The sequence below is a fragment of the Lolium perenne genome, chromosome 6, assembly GCF_019359855.2.
Source record: "Lolium perenne isolate Kyuss_39 chromosome 6, Kyuss_2.0, whole genome shotgun sequence".
In the NCBI taxonomy this organism is placed as follows: Eukaryota; Viridiplantae; Streptophyta; class Magnoliopsida; order Poales; family Poaceae; genus Lolium; species Lolium perenne.
This window is the reverse complement of record NC_067249.2, coordinates 108,158,421-108,181,261: the sequence shown is the minus strand read 5'-3', so window position 1 is coordinate 108,181,261 and position 22,841 is coordinate 108,158,421.

The window sequence follows — 22,841 nt, the reverse complement described above, 5'->3', positions numbered from 1 at the left end:
TGTTGTCCACAATCATGACATTTAGACAAGGATCATACCAATCAGGAGTGGCACGTTCCCTTGTCGATCTGCGAGGTTCAGTAGCTATCTCATTTGAAGTTTCATGATCATTATCATTAGCTTCCTCTGTTGTTGGTGTAGGTGGTACTGGTACAACTTCCGGTACTGCGCTACTCTGATCAACGAGTATAGATTCATCAATCTCATCGAGTTCTACTTTTCTTCCAGTCACTTCTTTAGTGAGAAATTCTTTCTCAAGAAAGGTTCCGTTCTTAGCAACAAAGATTTTGCCTTCGGATCTGTGATAGAAAGTGTACCCTATAGTTTCCTTAGGGTATCCTATGAAGACGCATTTCTCCGCTTTGGGTTCTAGCTTGTCCGGTTGTAACTTCTTTACATAGGCTTCGCAACCCCAAACTTTCAGGAACGACAGCTTAGGTTTCTTATTAAACCATAATTCATACGGTGTCGTTTCTACGGATTTCGATGGTGCTCTATTTAAAGTGAATGCGGCTGTCTCTAATGCATAACTCCAAAATGATAACGGCAAATCAGTAAGAGACATCATAGAACGAACCATATCTAAGAGAGTTCGATTACGACGTTCGGACACACCGTTTCGTTGTGGTGTTCCCGGCGGTGTCAATTGTGAAAGTATTCCGCATTTCTTTAAATGCATGCCAAACTCATAACTCAGATATTCACCTCCACGATCAGATCGTAGAAATTTAATCTTCTTGTTACGTTGATTTTCTACTTCACTTTGGAATTCCTTAAACTTCTCAAAAGTCTCGGATTTATGTTTCATGAAATAGATATACCCATATCTACTCAGATCATCTGTGAAGGTTAGAACATAACGATAACCACCGCGCGATGCTACACTCATTGGTCCGCACACATCGGTATGTATGATTTCCAATAAGTCAGTAGCTCGCTCCATCATACCAGAAAATGGAGTCTTAGTCATTTTTCCCATCAGACATGCTTCGCATCTATCAAGTGATTCAAAATCAAGTGATTCAAGTAATCCATCAGTATGGAGTTTCTTCATGCGTTTCACTCCAATATGACCAAGACGACAGTGCCACATATAAGTAGAATTATTATTCAATTTAATTCGCTTAGCATCAATGTTATGTATATGTGTATCACTACTATCGAGATCTAATGTAAATAAGCCATTCTTTTGTGGTGCTCGACCATAAAAGATATTATTCATAAAAATAGAACAACCATTATTCTCAGACTTGAATGAATAACCGTCTTGCATTAAACAAGATCCAGATATAATGTTCATGCTCAACGCGGGTACAAAATAACAATTATTGAGGCTTAAAACTAATCCCGAAGGTAGATGTAGAGGAAGTGTGCCGACAGCGATCACATCGACTTTGGATCCATTTCCAACGCGCATGGTCACTTCATCCTTTAGTAGTCTTCGTTTATTCTTTAGTTCCTGTTTCGAGTTACAAATATGAGCAACCGAACCAAAGATCAAATACCCAGTGTACTAGTACGAGAACCGTAAGATAAACATCTATAACATGTATATCAGATATACCTTCTTTCTTCTTCTTGACAAGGCCGCTCTTCGCATCCGCCAAATACTTGGAGCAATTACGCTTCCAAGGTCCCTTCTCCTTGCGTAATAGCACTCAGCATCAGGTTTAGGGCCAGTCTTAGGTTTCACAGGAGGCGTAGCAGCTTTCTTGCCACCCTTCTTGAATTTGCCTTTAGACTTGCCCTGTTTCTTGAAACTGGTGGTTTTGTTGACCATCAACACTTGGTGCTCTTTCTTGATCTCAATCTCAGCAGCTTTAAGCATGGAGAAGAGTTCAGGTAACTCTTTATTCATGTTCTGCATATTGTAGTTCATCACAAAGTTCTTGTAACTAGGTGGCAGTGATTGAAGGATACGATTAATCCCCAGTCTGTTAGGAATAACTATTTCCAAGTCAATGAAGTTTCTTCGCATGCCCGGTCATAACGAGCATGTGCTCACTAACGGAGCTACCTTCTTCCATCATGCAACTGAAGAAGTGTTTCGATGCTTCATAGCATTCCACGGCCGCATGAGTCTCAAATATAGTCTTCAACTCATTGATTAACTCATGTGGATCGTGGTGCTCAAAACGTTTTTGAAGATCGGCTTCCAGACTACATAAGATGGCACACTGAACTTGAGAGTACCGAGTTTTCCGAGTTGCGTAAATAGCTTTTACTTCATCGGTTTCAGTTTCACAGGAGGGTCACCTAGCGGTGCATCAAGCACATATTGCAGATTTCCGCCATTGAGGAAAATCCTCACATGACGGAACCAAATACCGGTGAAGTTGCTACCGTTGCTCTTAAGCTTTTCTTTCTCTAGGAACGGTTAAAATTGATTGGGGACGCCATATCTACAACATATTTGCAATAGTTTAGACTAATGTTTATGACAAATTGAGTTCAAATTTTAATTCAACATAATTAAAAACTAGGTGAACTCCCACTCAAAACAATATCCCTCACATTGTCTTAGTGATCACACAAACCAAATCCACCACACCAAGTCCGATCATCACGAGACAAGATGTAACTTCAATGGCGAACACTCAAAGTGTTCATCATATCAATCATATGATTCATGCTCTACCTTTCGGTATCACGTGTTCCGAGACCATGTCTGTACATGCTAGGCTCGTCAAGGCCACCTTAGTATCCGCATGTGCAAAACTGGCTTGCACCCGTTGTATGCACTTGTTGATTCTATCACACCCGATCATCACGAGATGCTTCGAAACGACAAGTCTTGGCAACGGTGCTACTAAGGATGAACACTTTATTATCTTGAGATTTTAGTGAGAGGGATCATCTTATAATGCTACCGTCGCGATCTAAGCAAAATAAGATGCATAAAAGGATTAACATCACATGCAGTTCATATGTGATATGATATGGCCCTTTTGTCTTTGCGCCTTTGACCTTCATCTCCAAAGCACGGACATGATCTCCATCATCAACGGGCATGATCTCCATCATCGTCGGCGAAGCACCAAGGTCAATGGCGCCGTCTTCATGATTGTCCTCCATGTAGCAACTATTACAACTCCTTTGAAAAACTACTCAACATGAAATTTAAAGACAACCATAAGGCTCCTGCCGGTTGCCACAATACAATAATGATCATCTCATACATATTCATCATCACATTATGGCCATATCACATCACCAAACCCTGCAAAAACAAGTTAGACGTTCTCTAATTTGGTTTGCATATTTTACGTGGTTTAGGGTTTTCGAGAAAGATCCAATCTACCTACGAACATGAACCACAACAGTGATATGTTGTCAATAGAAGAGTAAATTGAATCTTTACTATAGTAGGAGAGACAGACACCCGCAAAGCCACTTATGCAATACAAGTTGCATGTCGAGCGTGGAGCAAATCTCATGAACGCGGTCATGTAAAGTTAGCCCGAGCCGCTTCATCCCACTATGCCACAAAGATGCAAAGTACTCAACTAAAGATAACAAAAGCATCAACGCCCACAAACCATTGTGTTCTACTCGTGCAACCATCTATGCATAGACACGGCTCTGATACCACTGTAGGATAATGTTGCATAGAAAACAAAATTTTTCCTACCGCAAACACGAAATCCAAGCCAAGATGCAATCTAGAAGACGGTAGCAACGGGGGGATTATCGAGTCTCACCCTTGAAGAGATTCCAAAGCCTACAAGATGAGGCTCTTGTTGCTGCGGTAGATGTTCACTTGCCGCTTGCAAAAGCGCGTAGAAGATCTTGATCACGAACGGTTCCGGCGCCACGAACGGGCAGCACCTCCGTACTCGGTTAATACAATTATAGCATGATATATAAACATTTATCATAAACATAAAGATATAAATAATAACCACTTTATTATTGCCTCTAGGGCATATCTCCTTCAATTACAAGTATGTATTTCCTAATACAACTCTAGCTTTCCTTAATACTAGCTTGGGCTTCCGAATCTTCATATTAATCGAGTCGTGGGCCTCCAATAAACCCCGGGTACCATCTTCGGCAGTCCCATTGGGGATGCCTATGTCAGTAGCCCCCGAGATTTTGCTTGAATCGAAGAATCAGGGATAATCTCCAACTTTATAGTCATTCAATAACTCTGTCGAATTTATCACATATCTTTGGATACTCAATTATATATTGTACAGGGATAATGGTAGTTGGGGCTAGTTCATCTGACGGATCAGGTACTAGTTAACTGCTCTAGTGGCAATCCGCAAAAACCTACTTCAAGATCACGTCCCTGGACATGATCTCGGGATACTGGTGTTAACTTCGACAGGTGCCGCTTAAGGTCTTACCATCTGTCGAGTCCCAGTCATATTTTATCGGGTACCTAACGCGTCTGTTAGGATTTTTCTTCGTATCTGTTGATACGGAAAAAGTAGCAAAGCGACGTCAGAGACGGCGCCACGCTGCTCAGAACGGATCTGGGGTCTTACCTTCGCAAAATTTTGCGGCATTCAGAGTTTATTCGCAACTTTGGTGCTCTGAGAATATATTGTCGAGTGCTCTTTCGGCTGCTGGAATAGCACATTTTATTGAGTCAACGGATGACTTATCTTGCCTTCCCGATGGGAGTATATGCAGAGTTATTTGTATAACTCAAAATATGCTCACTTTTCTTCTTCTTCTTCTTCTTCTTCTTCTTCTTCTTCTTCTTCTTCTTCTTCTTCTCTCTCTCTCTTTTATAATTTCATCGGGCAAGCGAACAGCGTTCCCGATGGGAGTAGCCCCCAAGGCTACAGCCAAGGACTAGTGCTTGGTTGTAGGCTCAACACTTTAACGCCTTATGTCGCTATATTGTCATTCTTTCTCGAACTTTTCATATCTATCGGGTGCGCGACCAGCGCTCCCGATGGGAGTAGCCCCCGAGGCTATGAACAAATGCTTGTATTTGGTCATAGGCTCTCGCCATTTCTATTTTGTCATACTCGAGTTTTTCTTTTTTCCAAAGTAGCCCCCGAGCGTTTGAGCAAAAACTTGTATTTGATCAAAGGCTTCTCAAAATAATCAATAGTTTTGTCTGCCGCCAATTTCAGTAATCTTCATAGCGAGATTTTTCGTTAAAAATGTGACATCACTACTGATGATAGCCACGATCCTTATATTGGGAAGACACGAGAGGTGTCCGTTCACTGACCTGCGGGCCCAAAACCTGTGACCTGTTGACACGTTACGCAAGTGGGGGACACATGTCCTCCGCTTTTTCTGCTCCACGCGCTGTAGCGCCTGTCCAGTTCCATCATGGTAAAAGTACCATTGTACCCTTTGATCCACGTGTAAAGCATCAAGTCTATTTGGAGAACATCCAACGGTGCGGCGTTCTGACTAAACTTGCTATAAATACTCTCCTTCTTCCTCGCGTATTCCCCTTCGCCGCACCTGTGCTCATACCTCCTCTGCTCCAATCTCCATTGCAAACAACCAAGTTCTAGCGCACGCGCACTGCTCCACTTTCTCCACACCATTGTTGATGCCACCGCGGCCAAGACTTTCAAGGCACACCACCCCTGAAGCGAAGATGGTGACAACGGATCTGGGGAGCACTGAGTGGGAGAGATCCAAGATCTCCGCCCAAGATATCAACTTGCTGAAGAAGCTTGGAATCAGCAGGAAGAAAGATTCGCTGCGCTTCCCCAGCGAGGAGAGCTATCCATCCCCTCCTATCGAGTATCAGGTCAGTTTCGTTGACCACCTCATTCGCGGCCTTTCTTCTCCCATTCACGATTTTCTACGTGGGTTGCTTTTTGTTTACGGATTGCAACTTCACCATATTACTCCCAACTCCATCCTCCACATGTTGATCTTTATCACTCTTTGCGAATCTTTCCTTGGAGTCCAGCCCAACTGGGCTTTATGGAAGCGCATTTTCCTCCTTCGCCGTAATGGCTCTCCCAATGTTGCCTATAACATAGGCGGTGTTGTTATCTGCGTCCGCCTTGATGTCGAGTACTTCGATGTCAAATTCCCTGAATCAGTTCAAGGGTGGCGCAAAAAATGGTTGTATATCCACGAGGAAAGTCATGACTCAGCGGAACACAACATTCCCCCTTTCGATGGCAACGAAAAAATCTGTCGCCGCCGGTCCTGGGATGCAGAGGCTAGCGACGAAGAAAAAGCGGCGACAGAGGCGCTGATGACACACATCCACGAGCTTCAAACTACCCGCGGACAAGAATTGATGGGTATCCAAATCACGGCATATTTCCTTAGGATTAGGGTGCAGCCTTTGCAAGCTCGCAAAAACCCCCTTTGGATGTATGCTGGCGACAAGGATGTGGATCGCCTGTCGATAGATTTACCGGTCAAGGACTTAGAAAAACTTGTCTGAAAAATCTCGTCGCTTAGCAAGAAAGACACCGTCCCGTCATCTTGCCGTGTGATACCATATAGCGCCACCAACGCGCTCCTGCAGGTAATATATTTTTATCGTCTTCTTATTCGTTCACTCTCTTCTTCTCTTTTTTTACTACTATTTCTTCGACTGCTGTTATTGATACAAATTCATGTTGATACTTTTTGTATCTTGTCCAGAACCACAAAACTGCGTCGCCTCTTCCTCCCCTTCCTGAAGGTGGAGAGGTCGAAGATTGCGCAATCATTACTGAAGACACCCAGGTTCCTCCTCATCCTGAGAGCGAAGTCACGGTTTCTCACAAACCCGCAGCTTCCTTTGAAAAGGAATATGAATCCGAGGCTACCGCATCGACACACTCCCTCCCCTCCGCTGTTTCTCCAAGGAACAAGAGAAAAAGGGACAAAGTTGCCGATTCTGGCACCTCCAAAGCCGGCGCATCTCCTGCCGAAGAAGTTGTTCCTACTGAGGAAAGGACAACTTTCAACCCTTACGAAGATGCCCTTGTCAGCTCGTAAGTTCTTGCTGCTCTTTGTTGTTTGCTCTCGATATTTTGTCTATGTTGTTTCTTATATTGTCGCCTTTTTACTGTAGTGGTGACGAGGATGAAGATCCACCTATTGACGCGACTGCTCGAACGAGTACGTCGCGTACTTTAGTTGTCTCTGAAGCTCAGCCTGATGGGGATGAAACCTCGCCTCCTCAGCAAGACATCGAGCATCCAAATCCAATTGCAAGCCCCCGTGCCCCTTCACCAAAGAGGGCTAGGGTTGATGTAAGTTGGAGCCTGATGCGTGTAGTTGACACGTCCGTTGGGAACCCCAAGAGGAAGGTGTGATGCGCACAGCGGCAAGTTTCCCTCAGTAAGAAACCAAGGTTTAATCGAACCAGTAGGAGTCAAGAAGCACGTTGAAGGTTGATGGCGGCGGGATGTAGTGCGGTGCAACACCAGAGATTCCGGCGCCAACGTGGAACCTGCACAACACAACCAAAGTACTTTGCCCCAACGAAACAGCGAGGTTGTCAATCTCACCGGCTTGCTGTAACAAAGGATTAGATGTATAGTGTGGATGATGATTGTTTGCGTAAAAACAAGAGAACAAGATTGCAAGAGATTGTATTTCAGTATAGAGAATTGGACCGGGGTCCACAGTTCACTAGAGGTGTCTCTCCCATAAGATAAACAGCATGTTGGGTGAACAAATTACAGTTGGGCAATTGACAAATAAAGAGGGCATGACCATGCACATACATATTATGATGAGTACTGTGAGATTTAATTGGGCATTACGACAAAGTACATAGACCGCTATCCAGCATGCATCTATGCCTAAAAAGTCCACCTTCAGGTTATCATCCGAACCCCCTCCAGTATTAAGTTGCTAACAACAGACAATTGCATTAAGTATTGCGCGTAATGTAATCAGTAACTACATCCTCGAACATAGCACCAATGTTTTATCCCTAGTGGCAACAGCATATCCATAATCTTAGAGGTTTCTGTCACTCCCCCAGATTCACGGAGACATGAACCCACTATCGAGCATAAATACTCCCTCTTGGAGTTACAAGCATTTACTTGGCCAGAGCATCTACTAGTAACGGAGAGCATGCAAGATCATAAACAACACATAGACATAAATTTGATAATCAACATAACAAGTATTCTCTATTCATCGGATCCCAACAAACACAACATATAGAATTACAGATAGATGATCTTGATCATGTTCGGCAGCTCACAAGACCCGACAATTAAGCACAATGGGGAGAAGACAACCATCTAGCTACTGCTATGGACCCATAGTCCAGGGGTAGACTACTCACACATCACTCCGGAGGCGACCATGGCGGCGTAGAGTCCTCCGGGAGATGATTCCCCTCTCCGGCAGGGTGCCGGAGGCGATCTCCTGAATCCCCCGAGATGGGATTGGCGGCGGCGGCGTCTCTGGAAGGTTTTCCGTATCGTAGCTCTCGGTACTGGGGGTTTCGCGACGGAGGCTTTAAGTAGGCGGAAGGGCAGGTCAGGGGGCCACACGAGGGGCCCACACCCTAGGTCGGCGCGGCCAAGGGCCAGGCCGCGCCGCCCTATGGTTTGGCCGCCTCGTGGCCCCACTTCGTCTCCTCTTCGGTCTTCTGGAAGCTTCGTGGCAAAATAGGACCCTGGGCGTTGATTTCGTCCAATTCCGAGAATATTTCGTTACTAGGATTTCTGAAACCAAAAACAGCAGAAAACAGCAACTGGCACTTCGGCATCTTGTTAATAGGTTAGTTCCAGAAAATGCACGAATATGACATAAAGTGTGCATAAAACATGTAGATATCATCAATAATGTGGCATGGAACACAAGAAATTATCGATACGTCGGAGACGTATCGGAGCCTACATTGCTAATTGGTAGTTCCACGACTCCTTCAATGGATGATGTAAGTTGTTCATTTCTTCTTTTATGTTCCGAATTTTTCAATGCTTTCGACTCTCCTTTGCTTGTTGCTGTCGAACTTTTTCGCTTCCTATATTGATTTTTTGATCTCTATTTTTCTTTGCAGCCTTTGATGAAGGAGTTTATCCGTCTCGGTACCCAATTCGTCGGGTACCGTGATCATGCGAAAAAGCTTGAAGGTACTATTTTTGCTGCTTCTCCTGGCAAATGACCTCCCCATGATTCTTTTGTCATGACATTTATTACTGTCGATTGTTTTACCAGCCAATCTTGCGGAAGCCAACAAGCGCGCTGATGCTCTTGCTCTTAAATTGGAGCAAAGCGAAAAAGCTCGCAAGAAAGCTGAAGCAAATGCTGCCGCTGTCGAAGATCTTCGAAAAAGACTTCAAGACGCGGAAACTTCTTTAAACAAAAACATTGCTCAACAGTCTGCTCGAGAAGATGAAATCCTTGCTCGCTTGGAGTCGCAGAGTCGGCGTTTTGTCAGTGAGTACTTCAAACGATTGTTATTTCTTCGGGTGATCATATTTTTCCTGGCGCACTTTTTGACGAGCTTCCTTTTGCTTGTTTTTAGGGAAAACGCATCAGGACTTTGACTTGGAAAGTCCTGAAGGCGACCGCTTTCTTGATGCGCTCTCCCTCCTTGAGATTCATGGAGACGAGGCATGCGAAGGCCTTGCCGACGCTAAAGCAGGTATGTTGAAGCTTTTCCCCTACTTCTTTGCGAAGAAGAAAGAGCCCGAGACTTTTACTGCTCTCGCCAAGTGCTTCAATTCGAAAGAAGATCTTGAGCTCAATCTGCGACAAGAAGGCCTGAAGATTGGTGTCGAAGGCACCATTGCTTTGGTTGCTGACAGCCAACAAGATGTCGACTGGGCTAAAGTTGGCGATATAAAGGAGATGGAGATGAATAAATGGCAGTCTTTGATTAAGGCTGCCAAGCCAAACTCAAAGCCAATCCTCGCCTTCCTTGGATGCAAGCCAACTCCCGCTCCCAGTTCGTCGAAGCCGGAGGTCAAGTAGACCACCTTGTCTCTCTTTTGTTTTTCTTCTCTTTTGATGCTGTCGCCAAAGTAGTTTTGGCGACAACTATCCCACTAGTCCAGTAGGAACCCTCCTTTGTAATAGCCATGTAACTATCTGAACTTATTAATGAAAAGCTATGTCGCCGAGATATTGATATCGAAGTATTTCTTTCCAGTTAATTTTTGACAACTACACCGTGGTGCCTCCCCCTGCTGCTTTGCCTGCTACATCTTACTCGAAAAGGTCCTCTGCTGACGAGTTTATTGGAGGTTCATCGAGTGCTGCACAGAATGAAGATTTGGACGAGCTTTGTCAATAACTGCAGTCGATGAAAAAACAATCTCTCGTGTTAATTGAACAATCTCAGAGATCATCTGAAAATGAAAAACTGGCTGTTCAGCAAGCTCGGGAAGCCATAGCGTTGAAGGAAACTGCGGTTGCTGAGGCTGCTGAAGCTACTTCCCGAGAAATTTTTATGCTGCAACTGATGAACGATGCTAGCTTGGATATGACGGGTACGCTCCGCAAACGTAGTCATGCGGGCAAGACAATCAACCGAACAAGGAAAGATTAGATTTAAAACTACTGTAAACCTAGTCGTACTCGGTTAGACCTCTTGAGACCTGGCCCCCTATATAAAGGCCAGGAGAGGGGCTGCCGAGGGACACAATCAATCTTAGCAATCTTAGCCACCAAAAGTCTAGAGCTAGGTCGCCATAGCACTTAGCCTCTCGACGAGATCTCAGCCGAACTATTCGGCACCCCATTGTAACCCAATATCTTCATAATCAAGATCAGATAGGCAGGACGTAAGGGTTTTACCTCACCGAGGGCCCCGAACCTGGGTAAATCGCTCTCCCCGCTTGTCTGTGAACCGATGTCTCGTGTCAGCTTGCAGGATTCCATCAACCCTAAGCCCCAATCGGAGGGCATTGCCGAGGAGTACCCTCGACAATTGGCGCCGTATGTGGGAAGCCTGCCGGCACTAGGCAAGTCATCGGCAGTACCAGTCACATCCGCGGCGTTCTTACTCGAATCACCGACGCCAGCAGAACCAAGAGATTCAATCCGCTGCGGGTCCTTCGAGTTCGTGCCGCACCACAAAGCGCCTCACCTGATCCCTGCAGGATCGTCTGGCAACATGGATGCTACTTTCGATGGTGTCCACTTCATCATCGACTCCGGAGGTTTCCTTCGCCTACCTAGGACCAGCGCATCCGGCCTGAAGGCCGCGGTTTCGGAAGGCGTTCCTCCAATGGCAACCCTAAAAATTCCACCCAGGAGCATACAAGAGAGTAACCAAGGAAGTTTCGACGTTATGGCAGGGTGGAGGAAAAGACGGAGGGACTCGCACCGCGAGGAGGAAGGACGAACAGAAGCTCACCTTCGTCAGTTCGAACAAGGATGCCACGACACGTTATCAATCAAGGGTCGCACCCGTTCACCATATCTATCGGCTACAGAGCAGCTCGAGGCACCATGTTACCTCCACTCTTACATCGATCCAATGGATGGTCGAGTGAAATCCAGTCACCTGTTAAGGAACTGTCAACATTTTCTGGAAATTCGGCAGTTCTGCGATGACCTCAGAGCCGAGGCCATGTCAAGAGTTCACGCAATGGAGAGAAGGGCAGGGTCCTACAGTTATCCACCAGAACCATACGTACCGGAACCATACGTACCAGCAGGAGGAGGCGATCATGTACCAACTGAGGTGTTTCCGGAACCATGCGGGCAAGTCAACATGATCCACAAAACCAGATTTTCAAAGAGAGAAATCAAAAAGTTGTCCCGGGAAGTAAGATATGCAGAGGTCGCCACGGTCGACACACCCGATTTTATCGACTGGTAAGATCAGAGTATCTCCTTCAGCAGGGCGGATCACCCGAAAGCTGTTCCGAGGCCTGGCCACGCAGCCCTTGTTCTTGAAGCACAGATTGGAGGGTACAATATGAGCAAAGTATTCCTGGATGGAGGAAGTGGCCTGAACCTATTATTCGCCAGCACAATGAGAGCAATGGGTTTAACAGTCGACATGCTAAGAGAATCCAACACAGGATTCCACGGCATCATACCAACTCGACCCGCTTATTCTCTTGGTAAAACATCATTGGATGTGGTCTTCGGCACGCCCAACAATTTCAGGAAAGAGAAGATCGAGTTCGAAGTAGTTGATTGGGAATCTCAGTATCACGCCATCCTTGGCAGGCCCGCGTTTGCTAAGTTCATGGCTATACCTCATTATGCGTACCTAAAACTGAAGATGCCATGCAACAACGGAACCCCAATAACCGTCCATGGAAGCTTTGCTCGATCAGATAACTGCGACATGGAATTCCAGAAGATCGCCTCGAAATTCGGAGCCAAGGAAGAACTCAACGCAGTCGACACCGTTACAGATCACACGCAACCACCAGCCGACAATCGAAACGTAAGATCCGACGAGTTTGATGCTGCGAAGGAAACCAAGAAGCTGCAGGTGCACCCCACCGACCCGAAGAAAACGGTCAATACGTTGGCTGACCTTACTGACGCATAGGAAGGCGCGCTCATCGAGTTCCTCCGTGAGCGCTGGGAGATATTTGCATGGGAACCATCCGACATGCCAGGTATCCCCAGGGAACTCGCTGAGCACGCCCTTAATGTTGACCCAACAGCCAAACCAGTGCAGCAGTCAATGCGCCGATTTTCCGAACCAAAGAGGAGAGCTATTGGCGAAGAAATCAGTCGACTCCGTAAAGCAGGATTCATTCGGGAGCTCAAGGAAGCCGAGTGGGTCGCCAACCCTGTCATGGTGCCCAAAAAGGACACCACCGCTCTGTGCATGTGTATCGATTACACCAGCCTCAATAAACACTGTCCGAAAGTCCACTTCCCGCTGCCTCGTATCGATCAGATAGTCGACTCCACAGCTGGATGCGATCGCCTCTCCTTCCTTGATGCATACTCTGGGTATAATCAGATCAAGCTGAAGAAAGAAGACCAGGAGCTAACCGCGTTTATCACCCCACACGGCGTTTTCTGTTACAACGTCATGACCTTCGGGTTGAAAAACGCAGGGGCAACTTACCAATGTTGCATGCAGGCTTGCCTTGGAGAGCAGATTGGGAGGAACATCGAAGTTTACATCGACGATATCGTGGTAAATACGAAGCATGCCGCCACTCTCATCGATAACTTACGGGAAACCTTCGACAACCTAGACAAGTACAAAATCAAGCTGAATCCAAAAAAATGCTTCTTCGGAGTGCCAGGGGGACAAGTACTCGGGAACTTCATCTCATCCAGAGGGATTGAAGCCAACCCTTTGAAGATCAAAGCTATTCTCGACATGGAGCCGCCAAAGAATCTGCACCAAGTGCAGCAGTTGGCAGGACGTTTAGTAGCGCTTAGTAGATTCATCGCCAAGCTAGGAGAAAAAGCTTTTCCTTTCTACAATCTGATGAAAAACTCAGAAAAGTTTGAGTGGACGACGGAGGCGCAGGAGTCCTTCGACAACCTGAAGAAAATCTTGTCGACGTCCCCGGTCCTCGTAACCCCGCGTGAGAAAGAAACGCTGCTTATGTACATAGCCGCAACACCACAAGTCTTCAGCAGTGTTTTGGTTGTTGAGCGAGAAGAAGCAGGAAAAGTCCACGGTGTTCAGAGACCTGTTTATTACCTCAGTGAAGTACTCACACCTGCAAAACAGAGATACCCCCATCATCAGAAGCTGGCGTATGCAGTATGGAAGTCGGCTCGCAAGCTGCGACATTATTTCACGGAGCACCTGATTGTCGTCGTAAGTGAAGCGCCATTGAAGAACATAATGACTAACCCAGAAGCCACGGGTCGGGTGTCCCAATGGGCCATCGAAATAGCGCCACATGACATAACTTACGTTAATCGAACGGCGATAAAATACCAAGTCCTTCCAGATTTCGTGGCAGATTGGATCCAGTCACAGACACCAGCAGCACCCGACATGTCGGGATCATGGACAATGTATTTCGACGGGTCAAAACGGAGCACAGGCGCAGGAGCAGGAGTGATATTGATATCACCACAGGGAGATAAGATGAAGTACATACTACATATGAATTTCTCCCTGCCGACGAACAATGAAGCAGAATACGAAGCGCTGCTGCACGGAATGAAGATGGCAAAGGCATGCGGGGCGACTCGCCTAGAAATATACGGAGACTCAAACTTGGTGGTGCAACAGTCGATGAACTTATGTGACGCAGTTAGTGATAACATGATCGCCTATCGACAGTTGTATCAAAATATGGAAGCCTAATTTGAAGGATGTGAGCTCAAACATATCGGCAGAGCCAGCAACAAGGAAGCCGACACTCTGGCGAATATGGGGTCCACGTGCTCCCCCATTCCGGACGGAGTGTTCTACAAAGTCATTACTCAGCGATCGATAAAAGAGAAAACTTCAGCACCCTTAAAACTGTCGACTGATGAATCAGAGGCAAGCCAGCAACAATATGTTGAAGAACCTTCACCTCCATCAGCGGAGCAAGTCCTCCTCCTCGAGCCATTATGGACCAAACCATTCCTAGCATACCTGACGAAGCAGGAGTTGCCAGAAGATTATGTGGAAGCAAGACGAATCGTCAGACGGTCAAAAGCCTTCGCTGTGGTTAATGGTGAGCTTTATAAGCTTAGCATCTCGGGTATCTTCCAAAGGTGTATCGCCATTGACGATGGAAAAGCACTGTTGCGCGAGATACACGAGGGAGCTTGCGGAGACCATGCAGGAAGCAGGGCCCTTGTGGCAAAGGCCTTCAGGGCAGGATTTTACTGGCCAACAGCGGCGTCGAATGCTCGAGACCTAGTCATGAAATGCGACCCCTGCCAGCGCTTTTCTCCAAAGCCGCACGCCCCTGCGACAGATTTAATGACAATACCTCTGGCATGGCCCTTTGCTCAGTGGGGACTCGACCAAGTTGGACCACTACCGAGGTCGTCGCCTGGAGGGCACACGTACTTACTGGTCGCAGTTGACAAGTTCACCAAGTGGATCGAGGCAGTACCCGTTCGAAACCAAAAAGCCGAAACAGCTGTTCAGTTTTTCAGAGGAATAACTTGTCGCTTTGGTATGCCCCATAGTATCGTCACAGACAACGGATCCAACTTTGATTCCAAAGAGTTTCGAAAATTTTGTGATGATGGAGGAATCAAATTGAAGTTTGCATCAGTGGCCCACCCACAGACCAACGGCCAGGTGGAAAGAATCAATGGTCTAATAGGGGATGGCCTCAAGAAACGCCTTACAGGTGCAGCTAGAGCCTGGGTCGAGGAGTTACCATCCGTGCTTTGGAGTTTGCGTACTACACCTAACAGGTCGACTCAGTACACCCCATTCTTCTTGGTGCATGGAGCCGAAGCAGTTCTACCAGCCGATGTTCGGTTTGAAGCTCCTCGGGTGACAGCATACACAGAATCCTCTTCCAACATCGCGCTGCAGGATGATGTGGACCTCCTTGACGAGGCGCGAGATATTGCCTTGGCAAGAACGACAGTATACCAACAGGCGTTGAGAAATTATCACAGCTGACGAATACGCAGTCGAAGCTTTAATGTTGGGGATATGGTACTTCGGATGAAGCAAGAAAGACCCTTGAAACTTGAGTCCCCATGGGAAGGACCATACATCGTCACTGAAGTGATACCAGGAGGAGCATATCGGCTCAAAAACCCAGCTTCAGGAAAAGACGTTGAGAATCCATGGAAAATCGCACAGTTGCGACGGTTCTATACATAGGATACAATTGTTTTTTATTACTCGACAGCCCTTAAGGTTGCTTTTGCGTTATGAATAAAGTTCTAATCAGGTTTTCTACCTTTTTTCTTAATCCAGGACCTGTCACCCGAACAGATCGTTCGGGGCCCCTACCATTGGCTCTTACTCCCATCGGGAGCGCCGGCCTAAAAAATAAGCTTACACAGTGTCATTAATTAAATAATCTCAACGGGAGCTAAGATTAATGACACACAAAAACAACCAATCCAAGCCTCGAGAAAATACGCGAGTGCTGCAGTCGATGGTTACATTATCACAAAAAAGGCTCAAACCGGTGCACCGCGTGACGAAGCCAAGCGTCTAATTCCCTCGACTAAGTCGATGGGTCTCGCTCTTACAAAACTTACATATCGACTTCGCAATAAAATTGCAAAATTCAACGAAGTCGTCGAGAGAGCAGGTTGAACTGATCACTCAGCCGCCCTCGATAATAAATTACCAATCAAACTAACATAGTGTGCAACGCACGCAGTAAATTTATACAAAACAATCTTATGCAGGTACAAGGTCATTACATTGATGACTAGGCTCCCTGGTTCCCTTGGGCCCTCAGATCCCTCTCAAGGCATGTCTCCATCCGAGAAATAATGGTATATGCAGGACCTTGATACGTCCAAAACGTATCTACTTTCCCGAACACTTTTGCTATTGTTTTGCCTCTAATTTGTGTATTTTGGATGCAACTAACACGGACTAACGCTGTTTTCAGCAGAACTGCTCTGGTGTCTCGTTTTTGTGCAGAAATCCAACTTTCAGGAAAATCCTCGGAATTTATGCAGAAGGCCCTATTTTCCCAGAATACTGACGGAGCCAGAAGGACAAATCAGGTGGAGGCCCGAGGGCCCCACACCATAGGGCGGCGCGGCCCAGGGGGGCCCGCGCGGCCATGTGGTGTGGCCCCCTCGGCCGGCCTCTGACGCCCTCCTTCGGACTATATATTGCCTTCGACCTAAAAACGCACGGGGAGAAGTCGAAGTCGCCAGAAAGCCTCCAGAACGCCGCCACATCGCGAAACTCCGTCTCGGGAGCCAGAAGTCTCCGTTCTGGCACTCCGCCGGGACGAGGAATTGGAGGAGATCATCGCCATCATCACCACCGACGCCTCTCCATCAACCAGCCATGCTTCCCCCATCCATGTGTGAGTAATTCCCCCGCTGTAGGCCGCAGGGGATGGTAGGGATTGGATGAGATTGGTCATGTAATAGCATAAGATTGTTAGGGCATAGTGCCTAGTGTCCGTAATTGGTACTTTGATGATATTGTTGCAACTTGTTATGCTTAATGCTTGACACTAGGGCCCGAGTGCCATGATCTCAGATCTGAACATGTTATTGTTTCATCATGATATTCATTGTTTATGGTCTTACCTGCAAGTTGTATACACATGTCGCTGTCCGGAACCAATGGCCCCGAAGTGACAGAAATCGGGACAACCAGAGGGGATGGTAGTGACGTGAGGATCACATGTGTTCACGGAGTGTTAATGCTTTGCTCCGGTGCTCTATTAAAAGGAGTACCTTAATATCCAGTAGATTCCCTTGAGGCCCGGCTGCCACCGGCTGGTAGGACAAAAGATGTTGTGCAAGTTTCTCATTGCGAGCACGTACGACTATAATTGGAACACATGCCTATTGATTGCTTTGTACTTGGACACCGTTTTATTATTATCTGCAAGTGCCCTGTTATGATTGTTACATGAGTTTCTCTCATCCATGCAACGCCCGTTATCCGTCCCCGTGCCTACAGTATTTTAATCCTGCTGTTTACTATAATCACTACTGCTGTCTCTGTTACTCTGCTGCTGTTATTTCACTACTGCTATTGCTATAAAACTGTTACTACTGATAAACTCTTGCAAGCAAGTCTGTTTCCAGGTGCAGCTGAATTGACAACTCCGCTGTTAAGGCCTCCAAGTATTCTTTGTCTCCCCTTGTGTCGAATCAATAAATTGGGTTATACTACCCGCGAAGACTGCTGTGATCCCCTATACTTGTGGGTTATCAAGACTGTTTTCTGGCGCCGTTGCCGGGGAGCATAGCTTTATTTGGAAGTTCACTTGGATTGATATTGTTCGCTGCAAATTCTCCATCATGGGTAAAGCTCGCGATCCTAAAGTCGCCATATTACCATCCACTACAAGAAAAGGTACAACTCTGAGTACCTCTACTACACTTGATTCACCATCTGTGATAAGTCAACTTGTTTCACCGCCACAAGCTTCATTTGCTGGTACTTCTGCTAAATCTGAAAACTCTCATAATATTGATAATGTTTCTACTGTGCTTGATGATAGTGGTTCATTGGGATCCTTTCTAGATGCTACAATTGCTAGGTCTAGACAAATTGAAAATGCTGAAACTCCTAATGAAAATGCCACTACACCTGTTAGTTCACCTGAACTTGATTATTCTAGTGATGATCCTGATGAAGATTATGTGGAGCTTAATGATGATTTTATTAATAGATGCAATGCTACTGCTGATGCGAGTAAAATTAAAAAGTTTCTTACACAATATACTGTTAGACATAAGCTATCTCCTGATCCTAAATTTGCCACATCTCCTATATGCATTAAGGATAAAGATTATGATTTTTCTCTTGATCTATCTCATATAGCTACTGTAGAGAAAGCACCCTTTTGTGGTACTGAAAAAGAAAGTGCTGTAGAACACATGAATGAACTTTCTTCTATGAGTAGCTTGTTTTCTGATGATGACAAGATGCGTACTTACTTTGTCATTAAAATTTTTCCTTTCTCATTAAAGGATGATGCTAAAACTTGGTATAATAATTTGCCTTCTGGTTCTATTAAAAGTCCAGCTGATTTGCGTGATGTTTTCTTTCGGAAATACTTTCCTGCTAGTGCTCAACATATTGCTTTACAGAGAATTTATAGGTTTGACCAGGGAGATGAAGAGAAATTGCCTGCGGCATGGGCAAGATTTTGTTCTCTTATCAGAGCTCGACCTGGACATGATCTAGAAAAGAATGATCTACTTGATATATTTTATAGTGGACTAACCATTGAATCTAGAGCATATTTGGATAGTTGTGCTGGTTGTGTTTTCAGGAAAAGAACTCCAGACGAAGCTGAAGAATTATTGGCTAGAATAAGCCGGAATCATGATGATTGGAATACACCTGAACCAACTCCAACGCCAATATTGAAAAAGAGGGGTTTAATTGAATTGAATGATGAAGATATGAGGGAAGCTAAGAAGTCTCTCAAGGAGAAAGGTATTAAATCCGAAGATGTGAAGAATCTACCTCCTATAGAAGATATATGTGAGATAATTCCCCCTTCATCCATGATTGAGGTAAACTCCCTTCAACGCTTTACTAGGGAAGATATTCCGTATTCAAAACCTCCTGCTCAATGCTTAGATGAGTTTGATAATTATATTGTTAAGCAAGAAAATTTTAATATGAGAGTAGAGAATCATCTAATGGAAAATTCTCAAGCTATTAGCAATTTGCATGATATTGTGGAGAGAACCTCCAATGATGTTAAGATGCTTGTTAAACATTTTCAAATGATTCAAACTCAAATTGATCAACTCACTAAAGTGCAAAATGACTTGCTAAATAATAATTCTAAAGAGAAACATGCTTATGAAGTAACAACTAGAGGTGGTGTCTCTACCCAGGATCCTCTATATCCTGAAGGGCACCCCAAAAGAATTGAACAAGATTCTCAACGAATTGAACCTAGTGCTCCTTCTAAGAAGAAAAAGAAGAAGAAACATAAAAATGTTGTAGAATCCTCTGAACCTGTTAATGATCCTAATAGTATTTCTATTTCCGATGCCGAAACTGAAAGTAATAATGAACATGATAATAACAATGATAATGATAAGGATGATGCTTCTGATAAAGATGAGGTAGAAGATGAACCTGAAAAGCATGCTAAAAATAAAAAGTATACTAAAGAAGATTTTATTGCTAAGAAACATGTTAATGAAAGAGAACCTTGGGTGCAAAAGCAAATGCCTTTTCCTGCTAAGAAACTAAAATCAAAGGAAGAAGAACACTATAATAAATTTTGTGATTGGATGAAACCTTTATTCTTGCAAATCCCTTTGACAGATGCTATTAAATTGCCTCCTTATTCAAAGTATATGAAAGATATTGTTACTAACAAAAGGAAAATCCCCAATGAGGAAATTTCCACTATGCTTGCTAATTACTCTTTAAATGGCAAGGTTCCAAAGAAGTTGGGCAACCCAGGTATACCTACTATTCCTTGTTCTATTAAAAATAATTATGTTAAAACTGCTCTATGTGACTTGGGAGCCGGTGTTAGTTTTATGCCTTTTTCTCTTTATAAGAGACTTTATTTAGATAAGTTGATACCTACTGATATATCTTTGCAAATGGCTGATAAATCTACTACTATTCCTGTTGGTATATGTGAGGATGTTCCTGTTCAAGTTACTAATAATTGCTTGATATTAACTGATTTTGTTGTGTTGGAAATGCCTGAAGATGATAATATGTCTATTATTCTTGGGAGACCTTTTCTTAACACCGCAGGGGCTGTTATTGATTGCAATAAAGGAAAGGTTACTTTCAATGTTGATGATAAGGAGCATACCGTCTATTTCCCCAAGAAGATTGATAAAGTATGTGGAGTTAATACTATTTCTAATGTGAGATCTATCAAAATTGGAACTATCGATTGTCCTATATATGAGCCTAAAGAAGGTTATCAATATCTTATGATTGGATCCATATCGATACAATTCAAGGTAACATGATTGATTTGAGGTTTATTTCTTCATATGCTATGTAAAATTTATTTGGTGGCAAGACTTGATCAACCTTGTTAACAAATACCTTTTATATGCATAGAGGAGGTAAACAACATCTATTTCTCCCTCCACTTGCCTTATTTGCTATAGCACTTTTGATTTGCGAAGTTCCTTAGTTAATTAGAGATTTCAAAATTTTTCCTGGCCAGTAATAATAAACTTAATACCCAGAAATGTGCATTTTTCAAAGTTTTCAAAAATTCACAAAAATTATACCGTTGGTCCTATTTTTCGAAGAGGCACCTGGGAGCACCAGAGGATGACCTGTGGGGCATCCCAGGGTGCCACACCACCAGCCAGCGCGGCCAAGGAGGGGGGCGCGCCACCCTGTGGTGTGGGCCCCTCTTTGCCCCACTTTAGCATCTCTTCCTCCCAGACTCTTCTCTCTCCCGAAAAAATCAACACCAGTTTTCTCTCACTCGCGTTTTTGCTCAAGAGCTCAGGATTTTTCGATCTCTTTGCTCAGTCCCGATTTCTGTCTGAAATTTGGCACATTTGCTCTCCGGTATGTGACTCCTCCGATTATCCAAGTAGAATTTTGTTTGGTTGAGTATATCTTGAATATTTTGCTGCTGTAGGTAACATGTTTAGTGAGCTTGCATGCTTGTTCTAAGTTGTATAAACTAGTTTTGATGCATGATTAGTACTCTAGCAAGTTTCTATAGTAGTTCCCCTTGATTATATGTCACCAAATCAAGTTTTATATTGTTTGTTGAAAAATTTCAAAAAATGGAGTGGAATAGATATCAACTAAACCAACAAGAATTGGAGGTGCAACAAGTCATGAGAGTGAACCGTGAAGAGGGAGTATACCCCTCTTACTACCCGTGCACAGATTTCATGAGAAGCGCAGGAATATTGGAAGATGTTCAGAGTCTAATTTCTCGTGCAGGGTTGAATGATTTTGTTGATGGAGAACCATGCCAATATGCAAAATTAACTATGTCTGTTGTGCAGGACTTTAAGTTCAATTGGTCGCAATCTAACCCCATGGTTCAGTATAAGATTTATAATAAAACTGTCAACTTGCCATTCAATGATTTTTGTACAGCAATTAGAGTACCGCAATGGGGATCATGCGAGAAGATAAGGGGATCGCCGCGAGAACTCTTATGCCTCTTTGAGATGATTTGTCATGGAAGGAGTTTCTCAGAGGATGGTGGTAAAATTACTAGCATTCAACTCCCAGCTATCCGCTACTTTGCTTATTTCGTTACTAAATGCGTTCTTGCTAGAAAGAGTGGTGGTAAACTATCTATCCAAGATTTAGCTTTTCTAGCTGCGGCACTGCAAGGTAGTAAGACTTATAATTTGGGGGCATTGATAGCTTATAGACTTACTACTAACCGTGAGAAAGGTGGAATTTGTGGAGGTCTCATCGCCTCTCGTTTACTAGCTTTTCATAATGTAGAACCTCATCATCTTGATATTCCACTTTCCATAGAAAAACTTGACATAGTCTCTATGATCAGACATGAATTTGTTTCTGATTCATCTAACTTGGGTAACCTGTTTTACAAGATGACATTTTATAAGAAAGTTTGGAGAATAACTAAGAAAACTGAAAAACTAGTAAGATTGCCTGCGCCTGTTCTATTTAACCTTGATTCCAGGGAGGATTGGTTAGTCACAGAAGGTGCACTGAATGCACACATAGAGGGAGGAGGCCATCATGCAAGAGACGACACGGAGGAGGCCGAGGAACACCTCGACTCATCATCCGATCCAGCAAGTTCCTCGCATCAACATTTTGGGCATGTGGAGCCTCCACGCTTTTCTTCTGCACAGGAACCTTACTATGACTACGCCATGCATTATCCACCGGCGAGGAACAGCGACTCTCGCTGGGGTTGAACTCCACTTAGGCCAAAAGCCTAAGCTTGGGGGGAGGTATACCGGCATCACTCATTCTTTGCATATTATGATTGCTGGATACTTGTATATACTTGTTTTGTTTGTTTGAGTGGTTTTCTAATGAGAGGGAGATGATATTTGGGGAAGTGCTGCCTGAAAACAGATTCTGGACTGTTACCGAAAAAATTCTCAAAAATAGCCAGAACAGTATTTTGCGAAGCCAATATTTGTGCATGTTCCCCAGGTTGTTATCTAACTTTCATTAGTTGAACACTTTTCGATTTGAGCAGTGGAAGAATTTATTAAAAATCGAGTACTGTACTGCTGTCAAGTTTGACGAATTTCTGCTGCTTTGTGTTTATGTGAGTCTTCTAGTTTGCCAATTCTTGTTTTCGCTTTGTTTCTTTCCCAAAACACAAAAAGACCAAAAATATTTCTGTTGTTTCTCTTCATCATTTGTTTGTTTTGATTTCTTGCATTTGTTTCGCTTTATTTGCTATTGC